The sequence below is a fragment of the Phacochoerus africanus genome, chromosome 7 (genome assembly GCF_016906955.1).
Source record: "Phacochoerus africanus isolate WHEZ1 chromosome 7, ROS_Pafr_v1, whole genome shotgun sequence".
NCBI lineage: Eukaryota > Metazoa > Chordata > Mammalia > Artiodactyla > Suidae > Phacochoerus > Phacochoerus africanus.
The window spans coordinates 85,999,115-86,022,971 of NC_062550.1; the positions used below are offsets into that span (position 1 = coordinate 85,999,115).

Consider the following 23,857-nt stretch of genomic DNA (forward strand, 5'->3'; position numbering starts at 1 on the left):
TTAAAACAGGGCCATTAAGCCCTACAGGTGCACTAATCTCCATGGAAACATTGAAAAGCAGATAAACAATTCTGGATAATAGATAAGAATACATTAATCTGTTTATTACATTTTAAATTTCTCCCTAGGGTACATGTCGACCGCTTCCCTACAAGGAAAATATTCAGGGGAGATAGAACTAATTTATTTTTTCAATATAAAATAACACTGAACTTTTTGTAGTAGCTCTGTCCAATAGAATGCTAACATGAGCTACATAAAATTATTTTAAATATTCTTATAGGCTTAGTTCCAAAAGTAAATTTATTTTAATAATGTATTTTATTTAGTCCAATAAATATAAAATATTATCAACATATATACAATAAAAAGCATGTTTTACATTATTTTTCATAGGAAGTCTTTGAAATCTACTGTGTATTTTATACTCACAGAAAATCTGAATTTGAACTAGCTATATTTCAAATGCTTAATAGCCACACATGCCTAGTGGCTACCTTGTTGGACATTATCAATGCTATAGGGTAGTACATATTCACTGTATTTAAAAAAAGAATAATCTCCTGGAGTTCCTGTCGTGGCTCAGTGGTTAACAAATCTGACTAGGAACCATGAGGTTGCGGGTTCAGTCCCTGGCCTAGCTCAGTGGGTTAAGGATCTGGCATTTCCATGAGCTGTGGTGTAGGTCACAGACTTGGCTCGGATCCCATGTTGTGGTAGCTGTGGCGAAGGCCGGCCGCTACAGCTCTGATTAGACCCCTAGCCTGGGAACCTCCATATGCCACTGGTACGGCCCTAGAAAAGACAAAAAAAACAAAAACAAAAGTAAAAATAAAAATAAAAAAGAATAGTCTCTACAATGGAGATCTCCTGCAGTTTCCCCTTGAACTTTTTAGAAGCTACATTGGCCTTCCAAGGATTTTGGCATGTTTCTGTACAGATTGATTATGCCTCAGGGTGCTCTGAATGCTATAAGAAAGCAGGTCCACCAGAAGCTGGTGGTATTTTGCTTCCCTATATCTTCTGTATCAACATGTGCCCCAAGCCAAAGATAAACCTTGCTTCTGGCTATAGTATTAATCTTCTAGATCCTTCTCTTCAGGACATTTGGCCCAGCAACTACTGCTAAAGCTGATTTGAATCCAAGAGGAGGCTCATCCAATTCTGATGAACCAAAAACTGTTGTCAACCCCAACAACCTATCAACTAGCACACACTGAGCATCTGTTATAGGCTAGGCACTAGCTTGGTTCATAACCTCATTTACTCAGATCCTCAGTTGCTTTCAGGAACACCTTAGTAGCCTCATTTCTGCCTCTATTCCTCAATCCTTAAATATCCTCCATAGATCCACTCAGAATTTGCTTGAATATATCTGATTATTCTGTCTCCCCAGTGGACCTCTGAGATGGTTACCCACTGTTAAAAAGTGCAAATTTTAGTGTTGAATATGAAGCCCACTCCCCCTTCCTGCCCCATCCTATTTCTCAAGTTACACCTTTACCTTTCCTTGATTGCAGGCCTCTCTCTCCTTCTCTCCACAAGTGCTCCAGCCAAATGGCCTCATGCCATCCCCTGACGATGCCATACCATTCCTTCATGACAGGTTTATATACACAGCTTCCTTTGCCTAGAATGCACTTTTCCCTCCTGTTTACATGTCAGAAGCCTACTCTTCCATTCTATAAAATCCAATTTAGTATTCTAGCTTCCCTACTTGTTCTTGTTCCATGGACATGCTGCCTGCTAATCTGAAAACACCTTTGTTTCTGATGGCAAGTCAAGATCCATCTGCTGTTTGGGGGAAGTTTCTCATTGTGTTTGTTTTCTTGTTCGATGTCTGGTTTCACATAGGAGCTGCTACTAATCCATGAGTAACTCCAGTAATGCTCAAACTTTACATAGCATTAATCTTAATAAGACAAATAAAAATATAAGTTTTTTTTTAAAGGGGGCACTTAAAGTTATTTGAAAACAATTTTTAATATAGTCATGTCAAAAGGAACTAAAAATAAGATGTTGACCTTTAATTCCTTTTTGTGAGCTGAGTCCACATGAGCACTCATTTGTTATTTGTTATCCCTTTAGTGTTTTTCGGGGCAGGTTCCCATTTATTCTTTTTACAGCAGAGCTATCAACAATTCACTCTCACACCTCAGCATGTCCCAAGTCGGACTCATCACCATCCTTTTAAACCTGTTCTTTTGGACTCTTCAAGTTCATTCTGGAAAGGGCATCACTTGGATTTCCCAATGTGTCCGTCTCCATTTCTCCTGACAATAAATAAGTTGCTGCGTCCTCTTATTCTACCTCTGCAGTGTCTCTGACAATCATCCCTCTCAGCTATTCTCACTGCCAACATCCTAGCTCAGGCTCATGTTGCTTTCCACCTGTAACCTTGGAATCACCTCCAGCCCTGTTGCCCTTTAACTCCTAAATTCCAACATTTAGCAAGATTTCTAAAGCCCAGCTCTAAGCATGTCACCTCCCAGCTCAGACACCCTCAGTTCCTCCCCATCACCTAATAAACAATGTCCAAATTCTTTAGTCTGACATTCAAGGCCCACCCATGCTCTGACCCAAATATAATCTTATAATTTGATCTCCTTCTACTCCCCTACATGTACTTCAGCCAAAATGTACTAATTGTCCCCCAAATACACCCTCCCCATCCTAGCATCTGGCCTTTGCCTGTGGTGTTTTGTCTCTTCCCACTTCCCTAATTTCTTGCTGAATGCTTCAAGTCCCAGTCAAAACCACTACCTCTTCCACGAAGTCCTTCTGGATTTCCTAGCAGGAGGTAATCTTTTGGTCTTTGTACATTATTTGTATTTTTGTTATGATCCTTACTATAGCTTACATTGTAAGCTTGTTTATATATGTATCTGTGTCAGTGTCTTATAACTGCTTAGGTTATAAAGTTCATTTCATCGATTCAACAAATATTTATTGAGTACCTATTATGTGCTAGTGCAAAACCGAAAACAGAGAGCAAGCTGGACATAGAATATCCGTTTAGACAACCATCCTACAGCCCTTGTATGTATGTTGCATTTTGTAAGCATTCAGTGATTGCTTGTCGAACACATGATTGAATTCCTAATTTATCTGAAAAATGCATGTCTAGAAAGTTTTATTTTCAGACCAGAAAATTAAAAATAGGAATTAAATTTAAAAGGCTTCAGAGAAGCTTAACTAGGAGTTCATACCATATATGTGTTTGTTTCTTGTACACTTTAGCCATGGGGACCTTGGCAGGTCCTCACATAGAGCCCTTTGCTCTCAGTTTACACACATCTTTAACAATAATAATCATGACAACAACCACAGCAAGATTGAGAATTTGATTTCCAAGCTCAGATGAGAAGCAGCAAATTAGGAACAGGGAGTAGAAATGGCACAATCAGTCACCCTGGCATCAATGGGACTGACAATCCAGCAGCAAGGGAGGACCCAGAAAAGCTAAAAAACAAACGACAATAAAAAAAAAAAAACAGCAATCTGCAGCCATTTAGAATAGGGACAAACAGTTCTACATACCTCCAAAGGCCTGAGGTGTTATAGCACAATGCTACTTTCAATGACAACCTCGAGTCATCAAGCTGGATTATGTTTATAATGCACTTTTAGAAGGCAGGAACGATTACTATATTGGAAATGTTTCCATCCAAGATAATTAAAACTCTTGGTGTTTAAAAGGATAAATCCTCAGCCGTCTAGTAAATTCACTTATCCAGAATGACTCTCTCCCACCCTCACCCGCAGGCTCTGGAGCCAGGGTTTTATTGTTCTTCCTTGCATTTGATTCATTTGCCTTAGAACATCCGTTGGCTCTCAGCATCTAGTTCAGTTTTCATTCAGTAAGTTTTATTCCCATTTTATTTGCACAACACTTGGCAAGAGCCATTGAAGGACACAAGAGATTTAAAAAGTCTGGACCCTAGGATTCCCTTGGAGATGTTTGATATCTAGTCTAGCATATAAGACCTACATCCTTGAACCAACATAAGGACACCATAGAAAAATGCAGCTAAGTGTATTGTGAAACAAATTTTGCAATAAAGGACCATTTGATAAAGGACTAGGGCTAATCAAGATTTCTTAGATGTGAGCATCTAAGCCAGAAGTGGATGATTTGGGGTAAGGAAAATAGCACAAATAGGAGAGCAAACCAGAGGCAAGAAAGCAAATTGTGTGTAGGCAATGGTCAAGAGCCAGCCTGGCAGACTGGGGCTGAGGGCCCTGCTTGGGAATAATAAATAGATAAGTTTAAATCATTTCCACCATTTTGTACAAATTCCTGTCTTCCTTCTAAGGTCATATCTTAGCCTGCCCAGGCTGCCATAACAAAATACCATACCCTGGGTGGCTTAAAAAAAAGAAATTTGTTTTCACAGTTCTAGAGGCTTGGAAGTCCAAGGTCAGGGTATAGCTGATTGGGTTTCTGATGAGAGCTGCTTCCTGGCTCACCGACATCCACCTTATTGCTGTGTCCTCACATGGGAGAGAGAGAGAGAGAGAGAGAGAGTGCAAGTTCTCTGGTTTCTTTTCTTTTAAGGACACTAATCCCTTCATGAAGGGCCCACTCTCATGACCTCATCTACTCTTGTCAGCTTCCCAGAGCCCCGTCTCCAAATACCATCACATTGGAGGTTATGCCTTAAACACACACATTTGTTTAGAGTAAGGTGTTGTGGGTGGAGACACAACATTCAGTCTATATCAGGTAGTATAATGTAAATCCTTGCATCTTTTGAAATGCTCAAAGACCAAGTTTGAAATGCAAATTGGTACTTTGTCTTCAATTATGTCATTTTACTAGAAAGTAACATCTAGTTGCAAGCTACAAAGCTGACTTAATTTGCTTTCTATACATTCATTTCACAAAAAAAAAAAAAATCATAGAAAACGTGGAGTGTTTCTTTGTAAGAAGCTCTGGAAGGGTTCTGCTTCTAGAAGACATCATCCACTGTGTCTGAAGCTTTGAGTGATGGTTAACAGATTCATGAGTAATTTAGTATAAACAAACAAACAATGAGCTGAAACTTTCTACAATTTGTTAACTGGTAAAGACTGGAGATTTATCAGCATGTTAAAATGAGGTTTGAATAACTCAGCTTTTACTGTTCTCACTAGACTGTAAGCTCTGGGAGGGTGAGTGTTTTCCCCAGTATCTAGACCATCACCTGCCATGGAAATGGAACTTAGTATTAAGTGAAAAAATAAATAAACTATTGAATGCAAGACATTAACTTGTTAACATTTGACTAAAATAAAATCATATACTTCTCAAGATTAACTTAGCCCGAAATAGCTGAGATGCTTATGATTGGTGGATTATACCTGTTTAACGAAGTAACAGAAAACCACAAAATCAGGGATTTTAAACTGTTTTTTTCACAGACATGTTCATTGTAAATCCAATACACGTATCCTGTTGAATTGGCTGCTTTATGTAATTGAGAGCCAATTTCAGTGTTCACGTGACAATGAAAGTCTCAAGCTTAAATTTATTAAAATGTTGCCTTGGCAGAACACCAGTTCTCTTAATAGCAAAATATGGAGAGAAAGGATATTAGTCTCCAAAGATTTGAGTTTGACTTTGAAAGTAAATTGATGTTGTTCTTTAAAAGATCAATCAAGGGTTCCCGTTGTGGCTCAGCAGAAACAAATCTGACCAGTAATCATGAGGTTGCAGGTTCGATCCCTGGCTTCGCTCAGTGGGTCAAGGATCTGGTGTCGCCTTGAGCTGTGGTGTAGGTTGCAGAGTCAGCTCAGATCCTGTGTTGCTGTGCCTGTGGCGTAGGCTGGCAGCTGTAGCTCCGATTCCACCCCTAGCCTGGAAACCTCTGTATGCCGTGGGTGTGCCCCTAAAAAACAATAAATAAACAAATAAAAATTTAAAAATAAAAGATCATTTATAAGGAGACATACTGTGGAGCCGTGGACTATAAAGCAATTTAAATGAAAAATACTCCAAAGGACAGAGAATCAAAATTTCAGTATGGAAAAAAAAAAAAAGAAAAGAAAAAGTTTCAGTATGGTATTTGGTTGGAAGGTCCAGGGATCAAAATATTTAAGTGAGCAATTTAAATCCCGAGTAGTTGCTAATGCACCAAATCTGATAGCCCCTAATCTAGACATACTTCAATAATTTGCCAAATACACTAGGATATGGAACAGAAGAACTGTATATTCAACCAGATGGATCCCAGAAAAGGAGATTTCATCATTTCTAATAACCATCCTATCATTTATTTGGCACATATTCAGTATCTTTCCAGCACTATGTCAAGTGCCATACAGACTTATCTAATTCTTACAAAACACTCAGTGACAAAACTAAGGCTTAAAAATGGGTGAAGTGAAGTACCCCACATCAACAAGCCCATAAATGGCAAAGGCAAGATCTTAATCTTTGCTATTGACCACTCTGTTTAGTTTCACTGCCCCTCAAAAGGTGGTCCTTGAGCTGGGAACATCAGTATCACCTAGGAACTTATCGGAAATCAAAGTCCCAAACCCCACACAGACTTACTGAATCAGAATCACTAATTACGGGACATAGGGATGTTTTAACTAGCATACCAGGAGATTCTAATGCATACTGAAGTTTGAGAAGTACATCTCCATTTTACTCTTATTTCTCCATACTTTGACAAATATGTGTATTTCACTTTGCCAGTGCAGTCTCACAAAACCCAGAAAATTAATATCCTATCCTTGACTTTGATTGAAGTATGTGAACGATAGTCACTAGACTAGCAACCTTAATTCCCACAAGTAGACTATATTAAATGAGCCCCAAGGAAAACACCCCAATGGCATCATTATCCATCCAAAATATGAACAAGGGCTACAGTGATTGGAATTCTTTCAAGACCTGACTGCACATATTGATTTAGGATTAAAACAGTAATCACTTAGCTCATTCTAAGCTTTAAGAGATAAAATAGATTTTTAATATAAGCCCAGAAATGAGTATCTTGCCAAGAGGGCAAGAATAACCATCCAGTGTGCTGTGACAAAAGTGAAATATAATATATGAAAATGGCAATCTGAATTCCAATCTATTGCTATGAATGCTTGTCTTGCCAGATAATGAAATGTATTGACATTACTGCTGAGCTGTCATTGGCATGTTACACAGACATTGAGATTTTCTAAGAAAAGTTACTGGAAGTCATTCAAATATTTATAATGGTGCAATCGGTGAACTGGAGATTTTCTCTTTCAAAAAAAATTTTGTTCCAAACTCCTTGATGAGAAAATATTTGGAGTAAAGTGCAATGGATTTATATACAAATTTATACGATGGAAATTGATTTTTGTTTCCCTGGGAATTTAAGAATCTTTTTAATAGTTGAGGGCTGGTGTACAGCTGCAAGAGGTTGGCTTAATACAGAGCCAATATTTATGCTTTCTTGATAGAACAAATGAGAATTCTCCCTCTGTTTTCTGTCTTTCTTATGTTGAAAGCCTGGCAACACTGGGATATAATACTTGCTTTTTCAAAATATTTCTAAATTGTTCACTGTTTTGTATTTAATCTTGAAGCTGCTTTATTTATAATATTACTAAAACTCAAAGAAACCCATATGGTGGAAGAGAATGGAGAAATTTTGTGATTTTGCTGTTTTATTTTTCTGTAATAGAATTTATGTGAAATTGAAAATTGTTCAAGTTGGTGTTTTTATTTCCAAGGACTGTGTCCATGCCTTGCAACTGGATGTCTTAAATGGACATGTAAACTACAGTACACAATAAATTTTATGGCTGATGTATAATCCTTCAGAAATTGCCCTCTTTCTAATAGGTAAGTGAAGGTTTATGTAGATATTTATTATCTCTATATTTAAATAAAGCAAATGCAGCCTTGCAAAAATACCAACACATTTTTGTCCAAATGCGGAGTCAGCACTATCATGGCCAGCAGCCTCTGCTTGTTAATAATTTCTAGGTTCTCACTAGCATTACTTATTTATTCCTGTCACTTTCTCATTTGCCTGCTATACTGAGAACCTACTAAGGGCTTGTATTATGCTTGTGTTTTACCTGGACATCATGTGTACAGGTGCAGTACTCTGACGTATGGTAAGTACTCAGGAAATTATTACCTGTGTACAACTGCTGAAAACACAATTTGTCTGTAGACAAAGTATTTTATGCTTCTTGGTTCCTAGGTGTCCCAGAGTTTTGACATTATATGGGCCATCTTTTAGCATGCATAGCAGGAATCCAACTGGACAGTGTAATTTAATGGTTAAAATCATGGACAGTGGTACCAGACAACTTTGGTACAACCCTTGTTCTACCTATGCTTACTACCTCTGTGACCTTGAAACAGATGTTTTAGCTTCCTGTGCTTCCATTTCCTATCTCATAGGGCTGTTGGTGGAGATTAACTCAGAGAATGCTTGGGAAAGCGTTTGACGTGGGGTGGATGGTCAGTATATGGTAGCCATCATTGTTATTCTCTGGGCCCTTTTCATCACCTGTAAATGGAAGCAGTAGAGAAACAAACGTTATGGAATTTCTGTCATAGGGAAGGCTAGAAGCTCCAAGAGGTCAAGAACCACATATTGCCTTTTCTCTATCGGATCCTCGCACATAGCATAGATGCCTGCCATGCGAATAAAAATTTAAGTGAATATATAAATGAAATATGTATATATGAAGCATTTGGCATGTGCCCGAGACATAGCGAGTGTTCGATAAATGAGGGTTGTTTGTAAGCTCCATTAATAGAGCTTTAGTTCAAACTTGACCTCTGTCCATAATACTGAAAAGTCTTTAGTGGAGGAGTTCCCATCATGGCACAGTGGAAACGAGTCTGACTAGGAACCATGAGGTTTCGGGTTTGATCCCTGGCCTGGCTCAATGGCTTAAGGATCCCGTGTTGCTGTGGCTGTGGTGTAGGCCAGCAGCTTCAGCTCCAATTAGACCCCTAGCCTGGGAACCTCCATATGCCACAGGTGTGGCCTAAAAAGACGAAAAAAAGGACAAAAAAAAAAAAAGACAAAAAAGTCTTTCATGGAAAGTCTTCACTCCCTAAGACCGCCAGGAAACTCTACCCAGTGGCATTGTGGAATAACTCCTTAGGCCTTGATTAGAAAGAGTTAGACAACTATACGGCAACAAGTTTGACAATCTGGAAGAAATGGACAATTTTCTAGAATCTTACAGCCTGCCAAAACTGAATCAAAAAGAAACAGACCAACTGAACAAACCAATCACTAGAAATGAAATTGAAGAGGTCATAAAATCACTCCCTACAAATAAAAGTCCAGGACCAGATGGCTTCACAGGCGAATACTATCAAACATATAAAGAGGAATTGGTGCCCATCCTCCTTAAACTCTTTCAAAAGGTTGAAGAAGAAAGAATACTCCCAAAGACATTCTATGATGCCACCATCACCCTCATTCCAAAACCAGACAGAGATACCACCAAAAAAGAAAACTATCGCCCAATATCATTGATGAATATAGATGCAAAAATTCTCAACAAAATCTTAGCCAACCGAATCCAACAACATATCAAAAAATTATACACCATGACCAGGTTGGGTTCATCCCAGGTTCACAAGGATGGTTCAACATACGTAAATCAATCAACATCATACACCACATTAACAAAAAAAAAGTCAAAAATCATGATCATCTCAATAGACGCAGAAAAAGCATTTGACAAAGTCCAACATCCATTCATGATCAAGACCCTCGCCAAAGTGGGTATAGAGGGAACATTCCTGGATATAATCAAAGCCATTTATGATAAACCCATGGCAAATATAATACTCAGTGGGGAAAAACTGAAAGCCTTCTCACTCAAATCTGGAACAAGACAGGGATGCCCCACTCTCACCACTGCTCTTCAACATAGTTTTGGAAGTCCTAGCCACAGCAATTCGACAAACAAAAGAAATAAAAGGCATCCATATAGGAAGAGAAGAGATAAAACTGTCACTGTATGCAGACGACATGATACTATACATAGAAAACCCTAAGGACTCCACCCAAAAACTACTTGAACTGATTAATAAATGCAGCAAAGTAGCAGGATATAAGATTAACATTCAGAAGTCAGTGGCATTTCTGTATACCAGCAATGAAATATTAGAAAAGGAATACAAAAACACGATACCTTTTAAAATTGCACCTCACAAAATCAAATACCTCGGAATACACCTGACCAAAGAGGTTAAAGGACCTATATGCCGAGAACTATAAAACTTTAATCAAAGAAATCAAAGAAGATGTAAAGAAATGGAAAGATATTCCATGTTCCTCGATTGGAAAAATCAATATTGTAAAAATGGCCATACTACCCAAAGCAATCTATAGATTCAATGCAATCCCTGTCAAATTACCCAGGACATTTTTCACAGAACTAGAACAAACAATCCAAACATTTATATGGAACCACAAAAGACCCAGAATCGCCAAAGCAATCCTGAGAAACAAAAACCAAGCAGGAGGCATAACTCTCCCAGACTTCAAGAAATACGACAAAGCCACAGCCATCAAAACAGTGTGGTACTGGTATCAAAACAGACAGACAGACCAATGGAACAGAATAGAGAACCCAGAAATAAACCCTGACACCTATGGTCAATTTATCTTTAACAAGGGAGGCAAGAACATAAAATGGGAAAAAGAAAGTCTATTCAGCAAGCATCGCTGGGAAACCTGGACAGCTGCATGCAAAGCAATGAAATTAGAACACACCCTCACACCATGCACAAAAATAAACTCCATATGGCTGAAAGACTTAAATATACGACAGGACACCATCAAACTCCTAGAAGAAAACATAGGCAAAACATTCTCTGACATGAACATCATGAATATTTTCTCAGGTCAGTCTCCCAAAGCAATCGAAATTAGAGCAAAAATAAACCCATGGGACCTAATCAAACTGAAAAGCTTTTGCACAGCAAAGGAAACCCAAAAGAAAACAAAAAGACAACTTATAGAATGGGAGAAAATAGTTTCAAATGATGCAACCGACAAGGGCTTAATCTCTAGAATATATAAACAACTTATACAACCCAACAGCAAAAAAGCCAATCAAGCAATGGAAAAATGGGCAAAAGACCTGAATAGACATTTCTCCAAAGAAGATATACAGATGGCCAACAAACACATGAAAAAATGCTCAACATCGCTGGTTATAAGAGAAATGCAAATCAAAACTACCATGAGATACCACCTCACACCAGGCAGAATGGCCATCATTAATAAATCCACAAATAACAAGTGCTGGAGGGGGTGTGGAGAAAAGGGAACCCTCCTGCACTGTTGGTGGGAATGTAAACTGGTACAGCCACTATGGAGAACAGTTTGGAGATACCTTAGAAATCTATACATAGAACTTCCATATGACCCCGCAATCCCATTCTTGGGCATCTATCCGGACAAAACTCTACTTAAAAGAGACACATGCACCCGCATGTTCATTGCAGCACTATTCACAATAGCCAGGACATGGAAACAACCCAAATGTCCATCGACAGATGATTGGATTCGCAAGATGTGGTATATATACACAGTGGAATACTACTCAGCCATAAAAAAGAACGATATAATGCCATTTGCAGCAACATGGATGGAACTAGAGAACCTCATACTGAGTGAAATGAGCCAGAAAGACATAGACAAATACCATATGATATCACTTATAACTGGAATCTAATACCCAGCACAAATGAACATCTCCTCAGAAAAGAAAATCATGGACTTGGAGAAGAGACTTGTGGCTGCCTGATGGGAGGGGGAGGGAGTGGGAGGGATCGGGAGCTTGGGCTTATCAGACACAACTTAGAATAGATTTACAAGGAGATCCTGCTGAATAGCATTGAGAACTTTGTCTAGATACTCATGTTGCAACAGAACAAAGGGTGGGGAAAAAATGTAATTGTAATGTATACATGTAAGGATAACTTGATCCCCTTGCTGTACAGTGGGAAAATAAAAATAATAATAATAAAAAAAAAAAGACAGGAGTTAGTGGTAAGGGCATTAAGCCAGAAATCCAGAAGATTTAAGATTCATGTCCTAGCTTAACAATTTTCTGATTGTGCAGCCTTAGATAAGTCATTTCACGTCTTTGAGTCTGTTCCTTGAATTATAAGATGACTGGTTTGGATTGAAAGATCATCTTCTAGCACAGCAAAGGATGCCATAAACAAAACAACAAGGCAACCTACGAAATGGGAGAAAATTTTTGCAAATGATGATACCAACAAAGCCTTAATCTCCAAAATACACAACCAACTCATACAACTCAACAACAACAACAAACAACCCAATTGAAAAATGGGCAAGAGACCTAAATAGACATTCTCCAAAGACGATATTCAGATTGGCCAGTAAGAACATGAAAAGATGCTTAACATTGCTAATTATGAGGGAAATGCAAATCAAAGCTTCAATGAAGTATCACCACACACTTATCAGAATATGGCCATCATTAATAAGTCTACAAATAACAAATGCTGGAGAGGGTGTGGAGAAAAGGGAACCCCTCCTACACTGTGGGAATGTAAATTGCTACAACCACTATGGAAAACAGAATAGAGGTTCCTCAGAAAACTAAACAGAGAACTACCATATGATCCAGCAGTCCCACTCCTAGGCGTATATCCAGACAAAACAAGGCAAAAAGACACATGCACCCCTTTGTTCATAGCAGTACTATTCACAATACCCAAGACATGAAAACAACCTAAATTTCCATCAACAGATGATTGGATTAAGAAGATGTGGTACAGGAGTTCCTGCTGTGGCACAGCATGTTAGAACTCTCTGTTGTCATTGCAGTTGCTTGGGTCACTGCTGTGGCACTGGTTTAATCCCTGGCCTGGGAACTTCCACATGCCGCAGGTACAACCAAACCAAAAATTTTTTAAATAAATTAATTAAATATGGCACAAAAGAACTTATCTATGGAATAGACTCACAGACATAGAGAACAGACTTGTACTTGCCAAGGGGTGGCGGGGAGAAGGAAGATGGACTGGGAGTTTGGGGTTTAGTCGATGCAAACTACTACATTTAGAATGGATAAGCAATGAGATCCTACTGTATAGCACAGGGAACTGTATCCAATCTCCTGGGATAGATCATGATAGAAAAGAAATTTTAAAAAGAATATGTATGTGTGTGTACGTGTGTGTGTATGTATTAAATGAGTCACTTTGCTGTACAACAGAAATTGGCACAACACTGTAAACCAACTGTAATTAAAAACAAGAATAAAAGAAAAAATCTAATTTTGGATCTCTGTAATTTTAGAAATTACATCATAACTTTTTGTTTCTAAATACATGAACAGTTTTTATGACTTATCCCTCATGTATGTGGCACACCTATTACACACACATGCATGCACACACACGTGTATGTAGGAGTCAGCCATGCCTGCTGTGAATTTTTCATCCAATATAGGAACTTTTCTTCTGGAACAATGAATTCCTCTCTCCATTTATACCCTTTTTCGTGATGCCTGCTTGTGAGTTAAATGTTTAGATTTGGCGTCCATTTTGTGATAGAAATAGAAATGTCCTAAAAGGAAGCCTTGTGGGGCAGGCTGGCGGCTACAGCTCCCGTTGGACCCCTAGCCTGGGAACTTCCGGATGCCCACAGGTGCGACCCTAAAAAGCAAAATAAAATAAAAGGAAGCCTTGATTAAGAAAATTTAGTGACTTATTTTGTCCATTCCAGCCCCATGTGATTTCCTTCTTCCACCCTCATCCAATTTGTCTTCTTTGCCCCAATTATTTGCCATTTATTAAACATCCAGCAGCTCATCTGTGTATGTGTGTGCCTTGTCTCCCTATGTAAGAAGAGCTATCACTTATAAAGCACTTGCTATTTCCCAGACACTGTGCTAGGGAATTATCTAATTCTTTCAACAATCCTCAAAAATTACAGATGAGGAAACTGAATTTAAGTGCTTAAGTAGGTGCCTGAGTTAAAACTACAGTTGTTGATGGATCCAGAATTTGAACCTGGGTCTGTCTCATCAAAGTCAGTGCTCTTTCTACTCTGTTCTGTCTTTCAAAAAGCTGCTTGAGGAGTTCCCGTCGTGGCGCAGTGGTTAACGAATCCGACTAGGAACCAAGAGGTTTCGGGTTCGGCCCCTGCCCTTGCTCAGTGGGTTAAGGATCTGGCGTTGCCGTGAGCTGTGGTGTAGGTTGCAGACACGGCTCAGATCCCGAGTTGCCGTGGCTCTGGTGTAGGCCGGCGGCTATAGCTCCGATTGGACCCCTAGCCTGGGAACCTCCATATGCCGTGGGAGCGGCCCAAAGAGATAGCAAAAAGACAAAAAAAAAAAAAAAAAAAAAAGCTGCTTGCTTTTGTCAAATCCTATCAGTCTAAAAATTTCCCCAGAAGCTTTTCTGTTTAATATGTTTATTTGAGCTCCAACCCCACCACAAACACACACAGAGTTGTGAATATAATAGGTGTTCAGTAAATATGTTGAATAAATGGAAGAAAAAAAGGGCACACTGCAGAAGTTCCTGTCACGGCACAGTGGTAACAAACCTGACTAGTATCCTTGAGGGTGCAGGTTCGATTCCTGGCTTTGCTCAGTGGGGTAAGGATCTGGTGTTGCTGTGAGCCGTGCGGTAGTTTGCGAACGTGGTTCGGATCTGGCATAGCTGTGGCTGTGGCGCAGGCTTGCGGCTGCAGCTCTGATTAGACCCCTAGCCTGGGAACTTCCATATTTTAGGGCGGGTGCAGCCCTTAAAAATCAAAACAAAAAGAAGAAGAAGAAGACACACTGGGATTTCTTCAGTTTTGTGGCCTCCTTTCTCTCCTAGAGTTCTTGCTTGGATCAAAATAGGAAGTGGTAAGGTTATCACATGAATACAAATCATGGTGTTGTGATAAGTGCCAGACTGGCTTCAAGGTATTAAAGAAGTTAAAGCTTAGTCCTCTCTATTTCTTTTTTCTTTTTTTCTTTTTGTCTTTTCTAGGGCCGCTCCCACGGCAAATGGAGGTTCCCAGGCTAGGGGTCCAATCGGAGCTGTAGCCGCTGGCCTACACCAGAGCCCCCGCAACGTGGGATCTGAGCCGTGTCTGTGACCTACACCGCAGCTCAACGGCAACACCGGATCCTAAACCCACTGAGCAAGGGCAGGGATCGAACCTGCAACCTCATGGTTCCTAGTTAGATTCGTTAACCACTGCGCCACAGCGGGAACTCCTAGTCCTCTTTATTTCTTTCCCAGCATTCATAGGTCTGAACATCAGTTACCCCATCCTTTGCAGCCTCTATAGATAGCCTGGCTAGCCTGGTCCTAACCAGAGGCAGGGATCCCTAGACCTTTTCATAATCTATGTTAAAGAGTTTTCTCTGAGCTTATTGAAGTATATTTTAGGAGAAGTTGATCAGTTCTTTGGTGTTAATACCACTCAGGTATATCTTCAAGACTATAAAATTGAGATTGAACAAGCCATTATTTCTTATCATGGAGATGAGAGCACGCATACTTAAATGAGGGTAATAATGGAATTTCGGGATCTTCTTTACTGTGTACTCTTTTTCTTGGCCATGCCTGACATGCAGAGGTTCCTGGCCAGGGATTGATCCCATGCCACAGCTGTAACCAGAGCCACAGCAGTGACAATGCCAGATCCTTAACCTCCTGAGCCACAGGGAAACTCCACTGAGTACTGTTTTGAAAAGTAGGTAGTCATGATCAATCTACGAAGATTGCGTTAAACTTAGCACTTGTATTGGGCAAGTTTAAACTGACAGCTGTAACAAGCAGTCTCCAGCTTCCAGAAGCTTTAGATTTTATTGCTGACTCATATAAGAATATAGTGCAAGTATTCTTGGTTAGCCAGTAATCCCCCACATAGTACTTCTGGGACCCAAGTTCTTTCCTTATTACAGTGCCACCTCTTCTAGATCTTCGGAGTCCCTTCCATTAAGTTGCAAGATAAAAAGAGGGAGATTGGAAGAGCAGAAAGTTTTCATAGAACAAGCTTAGATACGTGTCATTTCCCATCCTCATTTTATTGGCCAGAATTCAGTCATATGGCCCCACCTAACTGCAAAGAAGGCTAGGAAAACCAGTCTAGCTGAGTGCCCAATAAGAAAGGGAACCGGGGTATAGTGAACACACAGCAGTCTCTGCCACAGCTCTACATATGCACTTCCCATCTAGCATCATGGTTTTAGCAGCACTCTGTAAAAAAAAAAAAAAAAAGTTGCGCTTGTTACTTTGGGTATATCTGATACAGTCTAATTATCTGAGACTATGTGGAGCAAAGCAAAGCAAAGTGTTAATTGTGGGCTGTGATATCTAAGATATGACCTCAGTCCCTAAGAATTCTGTACTAAAATAGAGTTCTCCGCCAATTCTAAAATGGAGACAAGAAGGTATGGTCTTTTGTTGCATAAATCTCGTTATATGTCTGCCCTAACTTTAAGCCACTTAAGACTGAGACCTGATAATATGTCTTTGTGTTTGTGGTTTTCAGTCCGTGCCTGGCATATAGTAGGTATTATAGAAGTAATTTTTCAAGGAAACAAAATAAAGAACCATGTTGAAGGACTGCAAAGAAGGAAAAATTACTTACGACCGGGCATTGTTACAAGTTGTTCACTGTACAGTTCTAGGAGGTGCAGTTCACATTGTTGTCATTGTGAGTGGCTCTCCTTACAGCTGTGTAATGACATGCACAGCTGTATGTGGCAGCCCTGGACAGAAGAGCCCAGGAAGTGCATCCCAGAGAACATGAAAAATTGAACTGGGCTTTGAGATATACAAAGGATTTCTATACATGAAGAAGGAGAGCAGGGACATTCCACACTGAGAAAAAGAGCCCATTCAGAAGCAAGGGTCTAGGAGTTCCTGTCATGGCTTAGCAGTAATGAATCTGACTAGTATCCATGAGGATGCAGGGTCAATCCCTGGCATTGCTCAGTGGGTTAAAGATCTGGCTCTGCCATGAACTGTGGTGTAGGTCACAGATGCGGCCCTGATTCAACTGCTGTCCTAGGAACCTCTATATGAGGAGGGTGCGGCCCTAAAAAGGCAAAAAAAAAAAAAAAAAGAAGAAGAAGAAGAAGGGTCCTGGAAAGGCAGTTAGTAGACCAGGTAGCTGGGAGTTATGCTGAGACAGGGAGGTAATGGATAGAAGTTTACTTGTTGCTCAATAATGAACAATGTTGATTGCCACAGTGAAAAATATGAAGTGACTCATGTTTTAGAAAGATTCTGGCCATGGTGCAAGATGGATGGAAGAAATGAAAAGCAAGAAGACAACTTGAGAGACCACTTCCATGTTGCAGCTGAGAGATGATACCGAGCTAACCAGCACAATGACAGAGTAGATAGAAGAGGTCTTTGTGACTTATTGGCTGCCCCAGGTGAGAGAAAAGAGTGAAAAATGACTCCAAGGTGACCTAATTGACAGTAGGGTCAAATAATTGTAAAAGAGAATAGGAATTTTTAAAAAGGAGACGATGTATTCAATTTAGTATGTATTGCATTTGATGCCAGCAGGACATCTATATAAATACCTGGTCCAGAACTCAGGAAAGAGGTGAGATGATTTCTAAACTATCAACCCATGGATGGATAGTGGCTGGAACCATAGAAGCCAGGTAGACAGTATATGGTTGTGTATATGCGTGGGGAGAGGGAGATTGGTCTGGTTTACCTATTACTGAGTAGCAAGTAAACTACCCCAAACTGAATGGCATAACACAGTCATTTAATTTGCTTATGATTTTCTGGGTCAAGATTTTGGGAAGGACCAGGCTGGATAGTTTTGTTCCACATGGTATTAGCTATTGTGGCTGAACCTGGAGGATTCTCTTTTAAGATGGTTCTTCATTCACACTTGGAACCTCAGTGCTCTTGTCATGGGGTCTTGTCTTTTGGGGTACTCTGCGTGGCTTGGGTTTCTCACTTCATGGTGGTCTCAGGCTATCTGATAACACTTCTTACAAGAGGCAGGAGTTAAAGCCACCAGGTCAGTAAAGGGCCATGCCTAGAAGTATTCCATTTTACAGGGCATAATCACATTCAAGAGGTTAAGAAATAGATTCTACTTCTTGCTGGAGAAAACAACACAGACACATAGCAGAAGGGCATGTGGAATGGGAAGTGTCTGGGGCCATCTTAGGAAATTCTGTCATAAAGTGTCCACCAAAGTCACCTGAGGAGTTTCTTCGAAGTGTGGCTATTATGCTTCCAAATTTTAAATAGGTCCCACAGGGAACTCTGATCACATCCCCACCTAAGACCCACTGGCATAGAACAGGAAGAAAAAGTGACGCAGGACCAAAATGTAAAGCGAACAACTCTGAATCTCGAGGTCCTGCTGCTAGACCGGAGAGACGAAAGAAATGAGCTGCAGGCATGATGGGAGCCAAAGAAGCAGCGAATTTCAAGGAGGGTGTGGTCAGAAGCATCGAGTGCTATAGAGACTGTGAGAATGAGGAGACTAGGCAGAAGCTGCTGAATATGGCTTTAAAAGCTCTCCAGGCATCTCTGAACTCTGTTTCAATTGGGGTTGGGGTCTAAAACCAGAAGCTTCCAAATTGGGTGTGACCAGAATAGTTTCCTTTTTTCTCCCAGTAGATTGGCTATCCTCTGCTGTCAGGACCAAATAGCAGTCATCTGACAGCAATACCCAATCTGCAAATGAGAAAAGTTGTGACAGACTTTAAAGGTAGTTAAAAGTGTGAACGTCAAGAAAATGGAGACATTTCCCTTCTGTTCCTCCTTTTATCTTTGCAGGTAACTTCTTTGGCAGTTTAGTTTGGTGTTTTTCTTTCTTTATCAAGTCAGAATCAGTGTATCCGCTAGCTCTTGCTGTGTAAAAAACCACCTCAGGAAGTTTCTTCGTGGCCTAAGGATCTGGGACTGCCGCAACTGCGGCATAGGTTCAGTCCATAGCCTGGGTACATCTATATGTCATGGGCACAGCCCCCCCCAAAAAAAATCACCCCAAAGTAAATGGCTTATAATAAGGGTTCTGCAAACTACAGCTTGTGGGCCAGTTTTCTTTGGACATGGCCATGTCTGTTCACTTACACATTATCGATTCTGTTTGTTTGTGTTTTGCACTATAGTAAACAGAGGTGAGTTACTATAGAGCATGTGCCTCATTTGATTCTATCTGCTCCTTTAAAAAGAAGTTCGTTGGGCTCTACTTTAAAATACTATTGCTCATGAATCAGCTGGGCAGTTTTTCAGGTCTCAGCTGGAGGCTCATTCATGATTAGCTGTGAGCTCTGACTGTCTGGGCTACGTGGTCACATGTCCTGGTTGATTGGTTGTCAGTTAGTCTGTCTTTCGCTGGAGTAACTGGGATCGTCTCCCTGTGATGTTTCATTATCTAACAGGCTAGTCTAGACTTGTCCTAATGGTGATAGTAAGATTCCAATAGAGCAAGCATAAACACACAAGAAGTTTTGAGCCCACATCTCCAAAGTGGCTCACCACCTCTCTCACCACATCCCTCCATCCCACCATATGTGATACTGGCCAAAGCAAGTAACAAGGGCAGGCCAGATTCCAGTGGAGAGGAAACAGTCTACCTTGAGATGAGAGCACCTGCTAAGTTATATTGCAAAGTTCTGTTGTAGTTATGTTGCACATATGGGGTGGGGGCATAAAGAATCAGGGCCGTCTTTGCAATAATCTACTGCATAGAGTACATAAAGCACACCGGGCTGGACCTGAGAGAACTTAGTTCAGATCCTGACTTGGATATAAACTCACTCTGTGACCTTACGCAAGTCACTCAGTCTCTCTGGGCCTCGGACTCCTTAGCACTGAATTCTACATTCATATTAAAAATGCCATATTCTGTTCTTGTTTGCATTCAACAAATGTTTATTTTCTTGAAATATTTTTTAGCAAGACTTGAAAATACTCTCTGTTTTCTAATGTGGTATTACTTGGGGCCAGCATAAGGGAAAAACATCTGCTTTTATTTCATTCCCTTGACAGGGATTCTAAATATTTGTAATTTACATGAAAAAAATTACAACAGTCATACTGGGTTTCTTTCAAATGTGAAGAAAAAGGTTTTGCAAATGAAAATGATAGAAGCCACCTTCGTAGGAAAATAATCTGAGGATGATGTTTGCTCCAGAATGAATCAAAAAAGTCCCCAAGTCCTTGCCTTCACCAGGAAGTCCTGATAGATAAGTGATATAAAAAGGATTTAGGTTAATAAACTCCCTGGAGAATGGTATAAGAAGGGATATGGTGACTGGGTTTACTCTATGCTTGTCAATCCCTTCCCAAATGAAACTAGTAAGAGTGGTGGAAGGCTGGATGTTACAGAATCAACCACTGGGAGATCCTCAGGCAGTATCATTCCTACCCAGCCCCCAGCAGGGCTCGCCAGCAAAACCAAGGCTAGAACAGAGTTTACACAGCTGGACCTGGGTTTCATGAAGATCTTCATTCTTTTTAATCTGGTTCCCAGTGCTACTTTGGGACACCTCTGAAGATGGGGATGCTCCAATCATCAAACAAATTACTAATCAGGAGCTCCCATCGTGGCCCAGTGGTTAACGAATCCGACTAGGAGCCATGAGGTTGCGGGTTCGGTCCCTGCCCTTGCTCAGTGGGTTGACGATCCGGCGTTGCTGTGGGCTGTGGCGTAGGTTGCAGATGCGGCTCGGATCCAGCGTTGCTGTGGCTCTGGCGTAGGCTGGTGGCTGCAGCTCCGATTCAACCTCTAGTCTGGGAACCTCCATATGCCGCAGGAGGAGCCCAAGAAATAGCAAAAAGACAAAAAAATAAAAATAAAAAACAAATTACTAATCAGCCCTCGCATTTCCAAATCCAGACCCTTTTACTTCAGCCTGGTCCCGTATTCTGTCCCCCAGTGACTACTCGACCCCCAACTCCATGTCTTGTTCAGATTTTCCCATCCTCCTCTTTCTTCTTCTGTTTCTCTTGTTCAAATCCTAATCAGAGTTCAGAACAAGGCTAAATTCTGCCTCTCCTTGGAGCTTCCCCTGCTGACTATAGGCCTCTTGACCTTTCCCACATAGGCATGAGTTACCTAGTAGGCAAGCTGAATATGTGCTCCAAGCACCTGTAAGTCAGTGCTCATCTCACACACACACGAGAGAAAACCTCAGCTTCAATGAACGTATCCAGAATTTTGAAGTTGAAAAATCCAGAAAGAGTTTATTTTAGCATATGTAACCTTTGTGACATTTCAAGAAATAAGATTCTGCAGTACATGGAGAGGAGAGACACAAAGGGGGGTACTTTTTTAGTTTAGGGTTTTTAGAGTTATAAGTTTTGAAATCTCTCCTCTGAAATTCTATGGCACTTATTGGCATATATTGTCATGCGTATGACCTGGTGGCTGAGCATGTGGAATCTTAACTCTGACACCGCTAGCTCTATGACTTTGGGCAAGATATTTGTGGTAGTCTCTAATCATACTGTCATCAACTCCTACCTTCTCTGCCACTCCTCCCCTGAGAGGTAAAACTTGTTTCCCCTTCTCCTAGTGCTTGGCCTGTATCGGCTTTGACTAACAGATCATGGCAGAAGCGACATTCTGAGACTTCTGAGCCCAGGCCTTAAACAAACTGGAAAGTTCCATTTTTTTTTTTCCTTCTTGCAATGCTCCTTCTTGGGGCCTAGCTGCCATCCCAGGAGAGGCAGTGAAGGAGAATGGATGGACTCTGGGGGACAGTCCCAGCTGTGCTCCCAGCTGACAACAAGCACCAATCGCCAGCCATGTGAGCCAACCATCTTGGATGTTCTTGCCCAGATGAGCCACCAAATAAATGCACATAGACATGGGCAGATAACTGCAGAAGAACTGCCCAACTGAGCCCGGTCAACTCAGAATCAATAAAATAGTTGTTGCTTCAAGCCACTAAGTTTTGGGGTGATTTGTTATGGAGATCATTGGAACAGTATTTAACCCTACCTAGATTTGGTTTCTTTTCCTGTAAAATGGAGTCAATAATGGTTCTTATTTCATAGGATTTTGTTTGTTTGTTTTTGTCTTTTTGCTTTTTAGGACTGCACCTGCGGCATATGGAAGTTCCCAGACTAAGGGTCAAATCAGAGCTGCAGCTGCCAGCCTACACCACAGTCACAGCAGTGCCAGATCTGAGCCACATCTTTGACCTACACTGCAGCTCACAGCAACACTGGATCCTTAACCCACTGAGTGAGGCCAGCGATTGAACCTGCATCCTCGTGGATACTAGTTGGGTTCGTTACTGCTGAGCCACAATGGGAACTCTTCATAGGATTGTTGTGAGGATCAAATGAGATGAAATGTATGGTAAGTGCTTAATGATGTTATGCTATATATTTTTGTTATGTTATACCAATTACATTATTTTTTTTGTCTTTTTTTTTTTTTTTTTTGCTATTTCTTGGGCTGCTCCCTCGGCATATGGAGGTTCCCAGGGTAGGGGTCGAATCGGAGCTGTAGCCACCGGCCTACGCCAGAGCCACAGCAACGCAGGATCCGAGCCACGTCTGCAACCTACATCACAGCTCACGGCAATGCCGGATCGTTAACCCACTGAGCAAGGGCAGGGACCGAACCCGCAACCTCATGGTTCCTAGTCGGATTGGTTAACCACTGCGCCACGACGGGAACTCCTGTACTAATTACATTATTTTTAATCATGGAAGGAAAGGCTATGCCACTGGTTAAAAGGTTTCAAGAATCAGATTGCAGGAGGTAGTAGGGACAGGAGAAAAAAGGAAGATATAGAAAATAAATGGTACTAATATTTATTCGTAACCTACTATGTGCCGGGCCCCGCGCTAGGTTTTTACATATGATCTCACTTGCTTGTCATAGAACCCTCTTGGGTACATGTTTTTATCCCTTATACCACTGAGTAGAGGTTCAGAGAGGTTAAATAATTTACTCAAGGCCCCGGAGCCAGGAGTGATCAGAAATGAGCACTAGTGGGCTTCAGAGTGGGCCATCTGACTGCAAAGCCCATTCTTTTTTTTTTTTTTTTTGGTGGTTTTTTAAACTCTCCCACACATTTTGGACAGAGGGGCTTCCTGAGATCTTTCAAAGTATAATCACTGTTTTCAGTGAGAAATCACACATTCAGTCAGATTCTATTTGAGTCAACCAGTATTCTGCCTCTGATAGAAATACTGATAAAAATTTAAGGGAGTTCCCGTCGTGGCACAGTGGTTAATGAATCTTACTAGGAACCATGAGGTTGCGGGTTCAATCCCTGCCCTTGCTCAGTGGGTTAAGGATCTGGCGTTGCCGTGAGCTGTGGTGTAGGTTGCAGACACAGCTCGGATCCTGCATTGCTGTGGCTCTGGCCTAGGCCAGTGGCTACAGCTCTGATTAGACCCCTAGCCTGGGAACCTCCATATGCCGTGAGAGCGGCCCTAGAAAAGACCAAAAAAAAAAAAAGAAAGAAAGAAATACTGATAAAAATTTAAGAACATCCACCAAGGTCCTTCACTTCTAATAATAAATTATTACAATCCTACCATCAAAGAACCTAAGTAAATCTTTTATGAAAACAGTTATTTTTAGCTTACGTCACCTCTCTGAGAAACAAGTTCCAGGCATGTAATGCTGTACTTCCTTTTTCTTTTTCTTTTTTTTTTTCTAAAATATCATCTTTAGGAGTTCCCGGTGTGGCTCATTGGAAATTAATCCGACTAGTATCCATGAGGATGCGGGTTCAATCTCTGGCCTCACTTGGTAGGTTAAGGATGTGTTGTTGCTGTGAGCTGTGGTGTAGTTTGCAGATGCTGCTTGGATCCCGTGTTGCTGTGGCTGTGGTGTAGGCCGGCAGCTGTAGCTCCGATTCAACCCCTGGCCTGGGAACCTCCATATGCCAT

At 40.8% G+C, this 23,857-nt stretch overlaps 1 long non-coding RNA gene across 1 annotated transcript in view; it reads left to right on the forward strand.

Annotated features, from left to right (window-relative positions):
- LOC125131480 (uncharacterized) overlaps positions 1–23,857 on the forward strand; it is a 43,002-nt gene that overhangs the window by 14,093 nt on the left and 5,052 nt on the right. Inside the window, exon 3 of the long non-coding RNA XR_007135930.1 lies at positions 7,705–7,816. This is a non-coding gene — a long non-coding RNA (uncharacterized LOC125131480). The remainder of the gene's footprint in view (positions 1–7,704; positions 7,817–23,857) is intronic.